This window comes from Thermobia domestica, chromosome 4 (assembly GCF_964235325.1).
Source record: "Thermobia domestica chromosome 4, izTheDome1.hap1.1, whole genome shotgun sequence".
In the NCBI taxonomy this organism is placed as follows: domain Eukaryota; kingdom Metazoa; phylum Arthropoda; class Insecta; order Zygentoma; family Lepismatidae; genus Thermobia; species Thermobia domestica.
In genome coordinates, this window is record NC_137457.1 from 198127748 (window position 1) to 198145726 (window position 17979).

Consider the following 17979-nt stretch of genomic DNA (forward strand, 5'->3'; position numbering starts at 1 on the left):
ATTGTCTGATGAATCCCGATACCTTCTTCATCATGACAACGGGAGGCTACCAATCGGTCGTGTTGCAAGGGAATAACTCCTTGACACTTGACACCTGTACTGCGGGACGGAGACAAGCTGGCGGTGGATTAATTAAGCTCTGGGGAACATTCACGTGAGCATCCATGTGTCTAGTGGAGCTTGAACAAGGCACCATGATGCCCAGGGGTATCGCACACTGCTTGCAGACTACGTACAGCCCTTCATGACGACCATGTTTCCCAACGGTAGTGGAATTTTTTGACAAGATAATGCACCATGTCACAAGGCCAGGAGTAATGGAGTGATTCGAGGAACATAGGGGCGAGTTCCAAATGATGTGCTGGCCCTCCAACTCGCCGGATCTGAACCAAATCGAACGCATCTGGGATGTGATTGAACGTAACGTTAGAGCGCATCATCCCCTCCTCGGAATTTACGGTAATTAGGTGACCTGTGTGTGCACATCTGGCCCAATTCTCTCCAGCGACCTTCCAAGGATCATTGCGTGCATGCCAAGACGAGTCGCCTTTGTTATCCGTGCCAAAGGTGGACATACTGACAATTAGGTAGCTAGTCATAATGTTCTGGCTGATGTGTACGTATATTTTAACTCGTATATTTTGTCTCGACTCGAATTCGAGTCGAGTCGAGACAGAAAATGTCGAGTCGAGACTCGAGTCGAGACAGAAACATATTTTCGAGTCGAGATAACATTTTCTCGAGACGAGTCGAGACAGGCTTAAATCTCGACTCGACTCGACTCGTGCACATCCCTAATTGGGACTACAGGTAGTTCGGATTTTCAAATTGCTCGGATTTTCGAAAATGACCAAGAAAATGCCATTTAGGCTTACATATACTGTACGGTATGTTCCTCTATCGATACAGTGGTTATTCAATACATAAAGTAATTACAATACCGTACGTAAGGCTACTTACATTTAATGTTTGTGAAGGACCTGCTTGTACTCTAAATAACACTGTTCTTGTAAGTCACGCTTAAAACTTATAGGCCTAAGAAAAAATAAAAATAAAAATACATGATAACAATTACCTATAAATGAACTTTTGTAAAAACACTGACTTCACATAACGTCGATGGACACGCTATTGTTTGTTTATCGCTAGCGTTAAGACAAAATGCAAAAAGCTTCTAGGGACCGCGTTCGGATTTTTGACGTTAGGATTATCGACGTCCTACTGTATATACAATGTATTTCGCTAACGGAAAAATACTTAAAGCATCAGGTTTTAATTCTACTTCACACACATATACCGTACAAATGAGTAAATTTGAGCAGCGAGAAATATATTAAGTGAAACTAGCAGACTAGCAGAATATCCGTTCTTCGAACGGGGAGAATACTTTCATTTTGGACACAAAGGGCACCAAAACTGTCACCAATGAACTTGTGGAGCCCCAAAACTATGAATTTAACATTAATATCGATAATTTTCAATTATCTTTATATGCCACCATCCCCCTTACAGTACTGATGGGGCTGAATTTGTGGATTTAAACGGCATCTTGTGTTCATCTCGGCAAGTATGGATTCGAGGCTGCATAAAATGGGCTTCAATCCCATAAAACTGCACTGGATAAAACTGCAAACTAGGGTTTAGCCCCTCCCTTGATCATATCTTGGATCCGCCACTATATATATATGTATATATATATATATATATATATATATATATATATATATATATATATATATATATATATATATATATATATATATATATATATATATAAACTCTATATAATGCTCAAAAAATTAGGAGTTCAGCTGAAATATCACACAAGACCTTAAGATAGTGTATGAATAAGCTTGTGTTTGACTCATATATATCATACAAGAAGGATTGCTTTAAGATACACTAGAAAAATGGGGCACATACTGGTGTTGGGGCACGGAAAACCTTGTTCACATGGCTCATGACACAAGACGGTTATGTGTGCACCTCTCGAACTGGTCACAAACAGGCAAGGCAACAACACTGATTGTTCCTTAATATGTCATATGATCACTTCGAATAGCCAACAGAGCCTCGCACACCTGCGTGGCATGGATTCAATCAGATTATTGATGAGTTCTTGGGGGATGTTGTGCCACTCATCCAGAAGAGCGACTTCCAGCTCTAGAAAGGTTGTTGGATTTACTGGCCTAGCGGCAATTCGTCTGCCAAGCATATCCCAGACATGCTCAATTGGAATGAGATCCGGAGAGCATGCTGGCCACTCCATCCGAGCGATACCCTCAGGTTGGGTAAACCATATAAATTATGTAGTTCCTCGTTATGAAGTTTCCGCCATTCCCCATTCACGTTCCTCTTGGGTCCGAATATTTGTCTCAGGATCTTGTTCTCAAATACTTTCAGTCTATGTTCTTCCCTCAGAGTCAGTGACCATGTTTCGCAGCCATACAGAACAACAGGCATAATTATCGTTTTGTATATTTTAAGCTTCAAATTCCTCGACAGAATTCGCGACGACAAGAGATTTTGAACCGAATAGTAACACGAATTCCCTGCTTTTAGTCGACATTTAATTTCTTCGTGAATATGATTTTTCTCTGTTAATGTTGATCCTAGATATTTGAAACTATCCACTTTATCAAAAGTATTATTTAATATTTTAACGCATCCATAATTTGCTGTATTCCGGTCCCGATGCACTTCCATGTATTTAGTTTTTTCTGCATTTACTTCTAAACCCATGTCCCTGCAAGCGTTTAATAAGATCTCTGCATTTCTTTCTATTGTTCTTCTATCATCCCCTACTAAATTTACATCATCAGCATATGCCATAACCTGGTGAATACCGTTCAACTGTAGGCCCTGGTTGCTATCTTTGATTTTCCTTATTGGGTATTCCAGAACGAAGTTAAATAATAATGGCGACAACGCATCTCCTTGTTTCAGGCCATTTTCGACGTGAAAGCTCGTGGACAAAAATTTTCCTACCCGTACTTTACTTTGCGATTCATTTAAACATATCTTAACTAATCTAATTAGCTTTCTCGGTATTCCAAGTTCTGTAAGAACGTTGTATAATGTTTCTCTCCTTACCGAGTCGTACGCCTTTCTAAAATCAATAAATAGTTGATGTACCGGGGTATTGTATTCCCACTTTTTTTCGAGTATTTGGCAAATGGTAAATATTTGGTCGATAGTTGATCGATTTCGTCTAAATCCGCACTGATAATCTCCAATAATTTGATCTGCGTATGGGGTCAGTCTTGCTAACAGAATATTTGAAAGGATTTTATAGGATGTTGACAGAAGAGAAATGCCTCGATAATTATTACAGTCAGTTTTGTCGCCCTTCTTGTGAATTGGAACAATGATTGATTCTTTCCACTCCTGTGGCAGTTCTTCCTTGTTCCAGATAAGGAGAATGAGATTGTGTATCTTGTTCCACAATTTTTCGCCTCCAGCTAAAATTAACTCAGCCAGAATTTCATCTATACCCGGAGATTTGTGTTTCTTTAATTTCTTTATAGCGGTTTCCACTTCTACTCGGTTGGGTTCTGGAATATACGGTTCTGCGGTGTGTATCTCCTTTTCTCCACGCACAGTAGTTTTTGGTTGCGTGTTAAGCAAATCGTCAAAGAAATCTTTCCATCTATTTAAGATGCTATCCGTATCAGTGAGAACTGTACCGTCAGATTTCTTTAATATATAAAAACGAGGTTGATACCCTTTCTTAAATTCGTTGATTCCCTTATACACGTCCCGGATGTTTTTATTTTTACTATTATCTTCAAGTTCCTTAATTTTAGCTTTCAGAAAGTCGCGTTTCTTTGTTTTAAAAGTTTTGGAAGTTTCCCGCCATATATCTGCGAAATTTTGTGTAGTTATTTTATTCGGATTTTGTAGCCAGCGTAATTTTGCCTGTTTTCTCTTCTCTGCTAGTTTAATACATTCCTGGTCGAACCATAGTTTGTTCCTACGTATTTCCGCGTATCCCAATTTTTCTTTTGCTGAAATTTTAATGCTATCTTTAATTTCAATCCAGGTATCCTCAACGCTAGTGCACACCGAATCTTCTAAAGCCGAGAATCTATTCGAAACTTCAATCTGGTATTTCTCTCTTACCTGGCTCTGTTTTAATTTATTTAAATTGAATCTCTCCGTTTTCGGACTATGAATATTACCTTTATTCAACGATAACCTCTCTCGCATTATCGCTGCTACCAGGTAGTGGTCAGTGTCACAATCAGCCCCTCTAAACGACCGGACATCAATTATGCTAGATTGCCTTCTTCTATCTACTAAAACGTGATCAATTTGATTGTGTGTTTTTCCGTCTGGTGATGTCCAAGTGTATTTATGAACGTCGCGATGTGGGAATTTTGTACTCTTCACGATTAGGTTTTTGGATGTTGCAAAGTTAACGAGTCTAACACCGTTGTCATTACTTTCCTTATGCAGACTTTCGTTCCCTATAATCGGTTTGAAAATATCCTCTCGTCCTACCTTCGCATTGAAATCCTCTAATATTTGGAATCTTCATATGGTATCACGGAAGTTGGTCAAATATCCGTTCCACTTCTTCGTAAAAACTGTCTTTTATATCGTCATCCCTATCTTCAGTTGGGGCATGTACATTTAAAACAATAATATCACACCACCATCCCTTAAGAGTAATAGAAGAAAGTCTATCAGTAACAAATTCCACCCGTTTAATTGCTGGTAATATACGTTTATGAACGAAAAACCCTGTTCCTAATTGGTGATTTTTATTTCCTTCCCCGTAAAAGAACGTAAAATTTCCGGAATTCTCAGATCCATTTCCTTACCACCTAACTTCCTGAACTCCTACTACGTCCATCCTGTATCTCTCTAACTCTCTCGTTACGGATTTTAACGCACCTGCCCTATAAAGACTCCTAATATTCCATGTTCCAAATCTCATGTCCATTTTCTTTTGCTGAGGTCAGGCCAAGTTATCAGTCCTTGTCCGAGGCTTTTGTGAATATTTCTGAACAAGGTTTTTTTTTACAGGATGAGGTTGTTAGCCCTACCCAAAGCCCCAAGCTGGAGGACCACTTCTAGTCGGCTGTCCGCGACTGCTTATTCAGTATATTCGCAGCTAACCTCTATATCTAGAGGCCTTCTCCTCTATCCGCAACCTGAGGAACGCGGACAGGAAACCACGTTAGAATATATATTAGCTTGGAAGTATTACCCTCATCTCCGCGACCGCAAAAACTATGGATCTGAGACTAAATCGATCATTTGGATTACTTTTACATGTCTCGGTATCCCCCCCCCCCCCGCTGACTCCCGGCCCGCATACAACGGTAGCTGAATTTGCAAGTGATCGCTAATAAAAGTGTCCCCATTCATCTCAGCGACCGCGAAAATTATGGATTTGATACTAATATCGGTAATTTTGGATTACTTTTACATGTTTCGGTATCCCCCCTCGCTGACTCCCGGCTCGCATGCAATTGTAGCTGAATTTTCATATCATCGCTAATGGAATTGTCACCATTGATTTCAGCGACCGGGAAAACTATGGATTTGACACTAATATCGGTCATTCTGGATTAGTTGTACTTGTCTCGGTATCCGACCCCCCGCCCGGTGACCCCTGACCCGAATGGGGTGAATTTGGAAGTTAATGTGATCAGAATAGTTTCACCATTGATTTCAGCGACCGCGAAAACTATGAATTCGACAGTAATATCGGCCATTTTCTACCACATTTACATGTCCCTGTAAGCGCCCCCTGAGACCCCCTGGTTCGAATTTTTTTTTAAAAAAAAGATCCGTCTTGATCTGGGGCCTGGGCCAAGGTAACCCTGACCAAAATTTGGTAACTCTCGGTCCACTCGTCTGGTCCCCAGGCCGCATACAGACAGACAAACACACGAACAAACTATTTATTTTATTTATATTAGACTAGATGGATTCTTGCAAATTATGCCAGATTTTCATCTTATGTTTCCGAACTAATTTTAAAGACCCTCTCCTACTTATCTTTATATATATACAGTATATCTATATTTATATCTATCTATATCTATATATGTGTATAACAAACGCAGGAATTACCCCCTAAATGACGCTCCTGGAGGACCCCTTTCTCAAAAAATTTGCTGGGGAAGCACTTGTAGAAACTTCAGTTTTCGTGCCGGACGATTACCGAGACTTGGTGAAAAAAAACTCCTTAAGCGATCGAATTAAAAAAAATAGTTCTCCTCAGGTTAGTATTCACTGAGAACATTTTTGTAAAATTTAAATTTTATGGGTAAACCAGTGGACTTTGAATACATCCACATCGTATCCACTGAGTTGCGAAATTGTGTACTTCCAGACATGGGCGGTCGAAGAAAATTTTCTAGGGGGCATCTTCAATGTTTGCTATATTAGTCTGGCATTTAATGTGCATGGTTTGTTATATTACGTATACATTTTCGTGAGTCAGGGTTCATTCTTATCAAACACGGAGTTTATGAAGGAGCAGATCTACTGTACAAAATATAATAAAAACATCTCTTTCGGATTTCTATCATCCCGCAGTCCAACCCCGAGACGGAAGCATAAGAGCTAGGCTTTTTGTTTTCACACAAGATAACGTGCCCAGCGAATGCTTTACATTGTGAAGATTATATTAGTGAAAATTAAACGAATATAATTTTACAACTTAATATACATATTACTAAATGTTGAGCTCCCCGTTGCTACTGTATGTGATTAGCGTATGCGCCTTTCTCGAACGAGGTTTGATTCATGATAGGAGCTCATGTGTTTCAAATCCGGCGTTAAACTGTACGTTCACATCTTGTAGAGCTTTGCTCCTGAAAACGACGCTAAGCTATAATCTAATTTAATATTACTAAATATTAAAAAATAATGACTTACCAAGGTGACGTCAATTTGGCAGTCATCAAATCCATTTTATACTTTCACTTAATCCAGTGGATATTTGTATAACAATTACAAGACACACGCGCATAGAAATACTCAGAAACAAGCACATACACACGTACACATACACAAATATGAACACTTCAAATCTATTTACATGTGGTGGACTGCGCTGCATCAAGCACTGTTATCTTTGTCATCATCTTCTCATGTATCTGCATTATTTGATTCATCCACATATTTGTTATTTGTACGCATCATTCATTTTAGAATTTTCGGGAGGGTTCAGGGTTCTTTCTTCATTTAAAGAGTCGGTTCTCTGTATTGGAAAGAGAATCAGGGGAGGAAGGGGGAATTTATACTTTATGAATGGATAACATTTTAAGAAATATTTACAAAACATGCCGCTTCCGACGCAGCACTGAAGCATTTCTGACGGCCATACCCCCTCCCCTCTCAAGTTGTAAAGTGATAAGGGACAGAAACATCCCAGACACTCAGGGTTCAGTTGACAATAATAAAACTATGGGTAAGTAAACAACTTGTGCAGAGTCACGTTTTGCTAATTTTTGAAAATTTCTGTGAATTCAACAATACAACAGCGGAAATACTAACTGGTTTTATTACTCCAACTATCGCTTCAACTAAGGAATAATTCCCAACGGTCAGTGAGCCATCTAAATTTTCGTTCTTTTTCTGTTCTCCAGAGGAAAGAATGAGATTTTGCCAAGATGCTAAAGTCAAGATGCTAGATGCTAAATAGGAGTGAATTATGCTAGATCTAGCACCAAGATGCTACGTATGGCTTCACTGGCAGGCTTTGATATCTACAGAAGTTTCTGCCAAAACACACAAAGAAACAATAGCATAATAGCTTCGATAACATCTGTGTGGTCCTTCGGTAGCTTACACATCCGGTAAGAAGCTCAATCCTACTTGTAAAATTGGTAGAAGGAGAGTAGTTTGGACTGCACCCGTGGCAAGAAAAAAAACACTCGTAGCCAGCTTGTATAGATAATTGAATTCAAATTTTCAAGTATCCATTTACTGAATGCCCATATCGTGTATGTATGCATTTGCATGCATTATTAAATAAGTAAATAAATTACACAAACAATTAATTATGTCAATGATAAACGGTGTTTATTGAAAAAAAAAAGCTCTCCAAACAATGAAGATTAATCTTAGACTGGAGAAATGGTTATCCTTCGTTTTCAGGCCATGAAACAAACGCCTGACAGATGTACAACCCCTATATACAGCTATGTGATGTTGGAATATGTTGGAATAACTCGTAGGAAATCTTTGAAATCTTTGAGTTTTACGTCCCACGCTTATGCCTGTTAGGCTAAAGGAGACGGTGATTATGAGAAATGAATGAAATGGTGGAATGAAGAAAGTGGGAGGAAACGGGAGAACCCCGAGAAAACCCACGCACACGGTGTTTGTCCACCACAAAGTTCACTTGGTGGGAGCAGGGTTTGAACCCGGGACCCCATGCACCAGAGGTGAACGCTCTACCACTGAGCCACCGCGGCCCCCGAAATAACTCGTAGGGTATGATGGTTTACTTTTTCAGAAATTTCAGTACTTCTAGTGAAATGATGTATTGAGTTTTACGTCTCACGATTATGCCGGTTAGGCTAAAGGAGACGGTGATGATGAGAAATAAATGAAATGGTAGAATGAAGAAAATGGGAAGAAACGGGAGAATCTCGAGAAAACCCACGAGCACGGTGTTTGTCCACCACAAAGTCCACACGGCGCGATCTGGGATCGAACCAGGGACCCCAAGCACCGGAGGTGAACGCTCTACCACTGAGTCCCCACGCCCCCACAGTACTTCTAGTGTACCCCTACAAATGTAATAAAGAACTAATGGTCATTTTTTTAATATTCAATTAGAACTGGACAATTTACACAAAATTTGGAATCGACAAATGAAAACGGCATATTTCTAGCACTTGTGGGTTCGAGATCTCATTGTTGAAAGGATTGGAGACAAACATATAAACTTTTCTTTGAGGAGAAACATATACGCGTAAATCTAGTATTTTAATATATAGATAATAATTGGAATAGTTTTATTTTCGAGTACTATTTTTTAATATTCGCAATATTGAAATTTTTAAACTTACATTTTTCGCGTTTTTTTTAAAAAGATATCATTACTAGTAAAATTAACGTAACACAAACATAATATTTTTTCAATTTTTCCGGAAAATCGAAAAAAAACGTTTTTTTAAAAAACAGGTTCAAAATTTCCGGAAATTTGACAACACTAGTTCAGACACACTTGTACTTTGCTCAGCATTAAACTCTGATCTTAGTTCCGACGCAGTTCGCTGCCTGTTCTGTTTTAACAGTCTGCCCAGCCTACGACGTCCGACATCTCTAATGAGGTGGGGGGCGCCCAACCCCTCGACATTTCGACGCTTTTTCCCTTTGGTTTCGCCACTTGTTGAAGACAATCATCTCAGCACTCCTCGAACACCTGACAAGTCCTGCAGTTTCCGAAATTCTCGCGCCGAGTGTTTCTGAGTGAGTACTTTCTTCAAAATAATATTAAAAATTATAGAAAAATTTTCGAGACATTCGAGTCGAGTCGAGATTTTAACCAGCTGTCTCAACTCGACTCGAGTCTCGACTCGAAAATCCGAGTCGAGAAATACGTTTGTCTCGACTCGTCTCGAATTTTACAAAGTGTGTCTCGACTCGAATCTCGACTCGAATTCGAGTTGAGTCGAGTCGAGATTCGGGACATGTCTCGACTCGTGCGCATCCCTAAACAAGAAGCTATCTTTTAGAATAGTTCCAGCAACAATTTCTTCATTTAATTTTCATTCAAACCGAAAGTTGTAAAAATTAATAATTTACTGTTTCAACGTTGATATTCAAAGATAAAAACAAAGGTAACAGATAGCAACAAGCTGTATTTTGGATCGTTTCAGCGTCTCAATTATGGGTAATGTGTTTATCCACATTTCTCTACTAAAACCGGATGTAGTGGAAATTTAATATTTACGGTTTCAATTAAGAACTCGCAAAGTTTGAAAATCCACTGTAGTTCTAGAAAGCGAAACAAAACTCATTTGTTTAATTTTGGAGAAATATTTATAAGATTCAAGTAGTATAACAAGTAGCAGTGGCGAGTGTACACCACGACAAGGAGTTTGGTTCGTATGGAGTGATATTTTCTCAATTACTATTGAAACCGGAAGTACTAGCAGATTTTTTTATCACTATGGGTTTTATTAGAAGTGTGAGTGGAAACGAAATATATTCTTGTGACGCCTAATCGAATACAGAATATCGTCCAATGTTATTTATTACTGTTCTTACTATATACTGAACAACATTAAAACCAGAAGTGGTTATTTCTGCTACTTACTGTTATAGTAGAAGTTTGAGAGATGTTTATTTTTTGAACACTAAGCATATTTTTTAAAAAAATCTCCCTTTCTTTTATTGTCTTTTTTCTAAAAAACCGATAAGAGAAAGCATGAAACCGGAAGTTGTAAATTCTTTTATCGTTTCTTGTTTTGTAGAGAATTAATTCTAGAGACGAAATGTATTCTCGGATTGCTTAATGGTTTGCAAGAGACTGTTTCTGTCTCTTTATTATAGTTGTCTCTATCATTTTTAGTGATCAACCACAACCGGAAATTAGTTGCTTTCTACAGTTAATCATGTACTGTAATTTATTCTGGATGATATCGGCATGACCCTCAAATGGAAGATGCAACGATTACTCCGTAAATGTTGTTTATACTGATTTACAACAATATCTACAGAATTACAAGTATGTGCGTTTTCTTAGGATTGTATGTGTCATTTTTGAGGATGTTATTATCCAAGACTACATGTCTCACTGTTAGGAGAATATATGTCAGCGGTATAAGTATGTGCCATGCTACGAAAAACCAAATCATAGTAGATACAACCTACTAAAAGTGTGGATTTTTCATATAGAGTACATATAAGAAAGTTCTATTGCTTCTTCACCCACCACCTTCGAACATCGATATGTCACCTAACCAATATGCGTGTCTTTCAAAGGAACAACAAGGTATTTTGGCTACCATTAAAAACTAATGGCTGTGGGCCTAAGAGGCCTCTCCTCCTTAGTGTTCCTAGAGTTAACCATATTTTCTGATGTCTTGCTAGCGTTAAGGCGCCCATAGACGTTCTGTGGTTTGTGCAAACATCATATATGTGCAAACACACGGCCATACACGGTTCAACTGTTTGCACAAACTTCAGTTCAATTTTGAGTTTGATCGCGTGAACATATCCACTGAAGCAGCTTGTTAAGTGATAGTAATACGCTGCTAAAGTCGTCTGCTGTGTATTTTACAGGGCGAAGCTATAATGGTTACAAACAAACTGTTGCTAGGGTAGTTGTTAAGGCAGGCGTCTTCTGAAAGTTTTTGTCAGTTTCCCGCCTTACATACATGAGAGGACCACGTGAGACATACCGTCTGAAAGGCCGTTCCATTCTGAAGAGAACGACGGTCGAATTATTATCCTAGGGTAATTAGGGATGTCTAAGGAAATTTTTAAAAAATATACTTCTATATAGGGGAAAATGGGGCATTGTCGGTATATATTTTATATTTTTTGGCGGACTTATTTTTGAACGTAGAAGATTGAAATTTTGCACAAACATTCAGTCCACCGAGTAGTATTTACCAGATTTTTTTGTTCCGATGTCAGTGTTAAAACAGGGGGGAACCAGAGGGGCAAATGTTAAAAAAGGGATATTTTTACCCCAAAAATCCCGTTTTTCGTCAGTTTCCCGCCTCACATACATGATAGGACCACGTGAGTCATACCCTCTGAAAGGCCGTTCCATTCTAAAGAGAACGACGGTCGAATTATTATTCTAGGGTAATTAGGGCCGTCTCAGTGAATTTTTATCCAAATACACTTCTGTATAGGGTAAAAGTGGGGCAAAGTAGGGAAATTTTTTCTGGCGAGCGTATTTTTTCACGTAAAAGATTGAAATTTTGCACAAACATTCAGTCCACCTAGTAGTATTTACCAGAAGTTTTTTTTCGATTTCTGCGTAAAAACAGGGGGTCCAGAGGGGTAAAAGTTGAAAAAAGGAATTTTTAGACCAAAAAATCCCTTTTTTGGGAATTTCCCCCTTTACATACATGATAGAGACACGTGAGTCATACCGTCTGAAAGGCAGTTCTGTTCTGAAGAGAATGATGGGCGAAACATGACCCTAGGGTAATTAGGGATGTCTCAGGAAATTTTTTCCCTGAGATCATGGTGTTTTGCGGTCGTTTTGGGCATGGTGGAAATTCCTGATAAAATTTCTCCCGCCCTTACTATTCAAGATAGAAACTTGAAATTTGGTACACACATTTAGTTTACCAAGTACTATCCATCAGATTTTTTGGAAGTCTCTACGTTCACACAGGGGGGGCAGGGGGGCCCAAAGTTGGACAAAAAAAAATTCCCATCAAAATTTTCCCTTTGACATCAGTTTTCCCTCTCCTGGTATATGGTATGGGCATGGACGTGATACCATTTGAAAGCCTGCTCTATTCTGAAGAGAATGAAGTATGAACCAAGATCCTAGGATAAATAGTGACGATGCAGTAGCTGCTTGACTGAAAGTCTAAAAAATAGCCCAAAATGCCAGGATCCGGAAAGGGTTAAAACTCATAAGGAATGGACGTATCAATTTACGCTCATTGGTCACTTCACGTAACATTACATCTATGATGATTCAGGCAGCTTGAAGCTCGAGCGCATGCAATGATGAACCTGTAGAAAGCAGATGGATCAGTGAAGTTTGGTATGCGTGGAAAGGAAAAGAGATACGAAAGGCATACACCAGCCTGGGCTGGTAATCACTACAAGTTGTTTGCATTTCAATTTCTTAGTAATCATGATACTTTTTTAAAACGCTGTTTCTATGTTCTCCCTCTACATAAATAATTTTCTTGCACAGAACTATTTCCGTAAATTAGACGTAAATTTTCGAAAAAAAAATGAACTCGTATTCTTCACCGCACTTAGGGTAGATTGATAGAATGAAACAATTATAGTTTGTCTGAAATTTTGGAAGCAGTTAGTCCTTTAGTATGCCATGACACATAATAAAGCGACTTTTGTGTTTTTGAGCAGAAAGGGGTCAAAATATTAAGTAATGACGTCAAACTCTATGAGGTGTTTTGTTCATAAAATATTTTTTGGACATTGAAAACATGTTTCGGAAGAGGAAACAACTGACGTAGAGGTCTGAATTTGTGTGTGCATGTAGTCCGGGGTCGTAAGTTAATACACAAAAATTTACAAACCTGTAGCTGCTCCCAAAGGCCTGAAAAACAGTCGTAAAATTGGGGAATTGTCTCAATTTAGCAATTTCGCTGTCCAATATCTCCAATGGGACTGGATAAAAAATCTGAAAGTTTGAGAATGGTTAGTCTTTTAGTATACCTTAACACACAACAAAGCGCGTTGTTTTTGAGCAGAATGGGTCGAAGTATTAAGTAATGACGTCACCCTCTAGGAGATGTTTTGTTCATAAAATCTACTGGAAATTTGTTTTTGTGAATAAAATAAAGTAGGATGAATGGTTAGTCCAGTCTAGGTACCCAAGCTCGTTTCTTTTCTTTAGTTGTGACAATGTCTTATCACACCCACAGCAGCACTGCTGAAGAATGCCGCTATCAGCAGAAGGCGAGGAAAGTCAAAATTCACGCTTGACAAAACGTCCGTAAGTATTCCTTGCTCTTGTTGCTTGCTATATCAATGATACCGAATCATGTCTCTTTTTGTTTCAACTGTCAACTCATGCAGAAGACTGTTGTCCTTTCGTTTGATCTACATTCTCAAGTCAGTGAACATTTACTCGCTGTAAACACTGACTGCGGAATGTAATCGTCATTATATAATACTTTGACCCCCTTCTGGTTAAAAACACAAATCGCGCTTTGTTGTGATATACTAAAGGACTAACTATTCCCAAAAATTCAGATTTTTTATCCAGGCCCATTGGAGATATTGGACAGCGAAATATGTTAATTTGTCATAATTCCCCAAATTTACGATTTTTTTCAAGCCTTTGTGAGAAGCTACAGGTCTGTAAATTTTTGTGCATTAACTTATGTTCCCGAACTACATGCACACACAAATTCAGATCTCAGTTGTTTCTTCCGAAACATGTTACAAATGTCCAAATATGTTGCTACTGCAGACCCTGATTTCACACAATTAAAAGGGTTTTAGGAAAGATATTAACAGATCAAAGTTTTAGCTCTGCATGAGTTGGAGACGTGCAGCAATTTTCAATTTGATAGGACAAATGCATGCGGAGATATTCAAAACTACATAAACGCCTAAAATCGAAAAAACGCAAAATGACGCCAGCCCCTGTGTCGCTATGGGATGTAAAAATTAATTAATAGTGGTTTTGAAGTACCCTGATATAGGATAAACATTCATGAAAAATTAGATTTTGTGGAGATGGTCGAGTGGTACATGCTTGATCACTTAGAATGGATTGATTCATATGTGTAACGCCGATTTACCAATTTTAAAATCATCCATTGCTTGCAAATCTCCATTGTATCAAGGGTTTCAAATTTTTAAACATATATATTACCACAAGGGTAAAATTGTTATCGAACTTGCGCAGATGAGGCTCGGAAAGAGCGAAAGCAAACGAGTATCACACTCCGTGCTGGGGCAGACACTGTTCGAAGATTACAGTATGTCTTCAGTGGATTCAATTGTCAGTTTACTAAGAAACGATGGGTATTAATACGTATGTATTAAACAGTCAGCAAAATTAGCCTAAAAGTGTCACACAGAACAAGGGCGCTTTTGGTAAAAGTGTGTGTATGTAAAAAATTTCTTTCTGACAGAATATGCAAGGAGAGAAAGTGTCCTTCAAAAAGATTGATATATATCTGTTCGCCCAATAAATAATTAATCATTATATCGTTTGCTGTATAGTGTGGCTTGTTATTTGTTTCTTTAACATACCAATAATGCAATATCTTCATTCTTGGGAAAATGAAAAAAATAGCGTGTATCTCTTGAACTGTTATGGTTATATCCGAAAGCTAAACAAATCATTTTCAGAAGCGAGTACCACGTAAACTTCTTTATATAACCCACTCAGAGCTGGTTTGTATCCAGCTAGCTAAACAGGAAGCGGAAATGACGTTTTCTTCACCAGCGTATTGCTTGTGCTTTGGAAGCGGAAAGACCTGGAAAACTAAAAGAGAAGGAGAGGGTATGGATGAAACAGTGGTCCAAGAATCTGTCTAAGTTTAGTCATCGAAATTTAATTAGCCGAGCTTGAGACACGTTCGACTGTATACTATATATATATACGAATAGAATCAACTACATTTGGTGAAATACTGGAAATTTGATTTTATTGCTCACTGGCTCTCTGTCCGCCTTCTCGTCTATTTCCATAATTTTATCCACCAATTTATCCTATGTCGCATTTTTCAGGTTCCTGTTTTTATAATCTTCACTCTTTACCTTGCACAGTTCGTGTGAATTCCAATAAAGTTCAACAAATTCTTGCCAGAATTATTTATTCCTATTCATTAACGCCATAGCGCAAGAAGTAAGCGCCTATACACTAAGCCCCCTACTCGGAAATAAAAACTTCGTGTTTGTATAAACATGCCCATATACGGCCCACGTGATTGCACAAACATCATCTTCGTGGAAACAATTTTCGAACAAGTTCGATGTGAAAAAGATTTGCACAAACATTTGTGCAAACAGTTCATACAGTACTATACACGGTTAAACTGTTTTCACAAACCATGGACCGTGTATGGGCCATATTATAATGAAAAACTTTAGTAGCGTTTACTTCTGTATCAGTTACATCTTACTAGATAGCATAGTTATCGTACAAAATTAATATTAAGTTTATTTTTAAAAAAATGTTTTATCTACTACCACGGAAACTGCACATGAGAATTTACGATTGTATTATTTTGTGCAGATCAATTCGAGATCGATTATATATTAGTCCAGCTTAATGAAAACTTGATATGTGTCACAACAAACTTCAAATTGCTCTAAAATAAACAGCGATACAAAACTAAGTATAACAAATTTTCCACATTCGCCAGTTGGTGATGCATGGTAGTTGGAATATTCGCCAGCGTCTGAAAATGCCGACAATATATGATGCTTATATTTGGTTTGTTTGTCTTGTGTAAAAATCCACACGGTTTCTATAACATACGTCTAGGTTACAGTAGAAAAGAGACCGTATTTATTATCTCTCGAAAGCTGGATGTTTTGTTTCGCAACTTTAAAATATAGTTAACCTCTTTACTAACTTAAATAAATGATTATAGGATATTGCTTACATTCGGATGTGAATTACCGTTATTCTTGATTCAGAATTATTGTTCATAATACACATAGTTCATGAGAATTACTGAACAATTGAAAGTTTCTAGTATTCTCGGCGGAAAAACAAACACTAATTTATATGTATTTTAATTGTTATTTATACAAGTTGATTGAAAAGGAAATAAAAATTTAATAAATACAGAAATTATGAACTTAAAACAAATCAAGCCTGTCATAGAGAAGACCTTCATGCAAGGAAATTCGTGTGTTTCGCTTCTTAGCATAATTAAATCAAGATTACTTACAGGATAATTGGTTTGTACAAGCTGAGGTCCATCCTGATAAGGTTATCAAATCTAGTAGTCGACTAGCTTCACTATGACGATGCTATTGACAAGCATATTCGTTCTGACCATTTGTTTACTTATTGTTTAGTTTAAATACCTCTGGTTTTGCCTTTCCACTTGTATGAGTTCCTTGTTTTATTTTGTATATTTTGTCATTTTCACTTTCATCTTTTGATTTCACTTCCTTGAAAGTGAACCTGTTTATAGAACCTCAGCCTTTTCTTTTCATTTTTAATTTCAAAGGTTTTTAATATACGTACATCGATTTGTTTGCAAATTACATTATGGTTTGATGAAGGTTAAAATAGATGTACGAATACAAAATCATTACGTATCAGTTCCATAGGAGATCAATTATTCAGTGAAACATCAATGTTGAGATGACCTGTAAAATCTGTGATATATAAGTGCATCAGTCACTAGATTTGTAGATGAATTTTTCCATGGGTCAGAGTGAAGTAGGAGTATCTTGTACGTGATAATATGGTAGTTGAATCACCTTTGGAAGAGCATAGTCACAGCAACAAATAAGTTTGAGAACATTGAATAAAAAAATCGGGAAATACTTGTGAAAAGGTATTTTGAACATGTAAATCGTTTTGTATTCAAGTTGTATCTATCATTACCACGCTTTATTGTTACAGTGATATAAACAAATTTTTGAACTACTACTCTTAGGGTGCAAATTTTAATTTGTATCTTAAATTTCTGTTTTTCAGGTATGTACATATACTTAACCAGCTGAAGAGTGCATAGCAGCAATACAAGCGAGTAAGTTATAACACATTGAATTATAATTACAGTGATCCAGCCAAAGTACCTTCTTACCTTACTTTTCCTTTCCAAAATAACATCTGAATAAATTGATCAATTTGCATATTGTTTTCGCTAGCCTGTAAATAGTTAGGTGATTTATATCGTATATCACAGAATTTACAATAAAAGCGGTTTAACAATACCAAATATGTTCACTAAAGAAACTAGAATTCGTACGTTTGCTGTTGCAGTAAATCTTGTTACATTAATCATCTAAATATCCAGTAGAATAATCTAGACGAGGCTTAAGAATTGAACTGTTCGTAATGAAGAGCAGATACTAGATATTTTCAACAATTCCTTATCTAACACTAAAATATACACCACTAATATAGGAGAAAGTCAGTTAATGGCACTCAGCATGTTATTGCGCTCACTTCTCTGTAACTGTTTCGAACCATGCAATGTCAGTATAATCTATGTTCACATACAAAATACAATACTAAAAGTGATCGAGCAAATAGTGGCAGTTATGGAGTAGTTTGAACGAAAGCATGTTGGGCTAAACTTATTTTGTATAAAATGCTGTAAAAGTTTAAGAATATAAACTGCAAGTTGA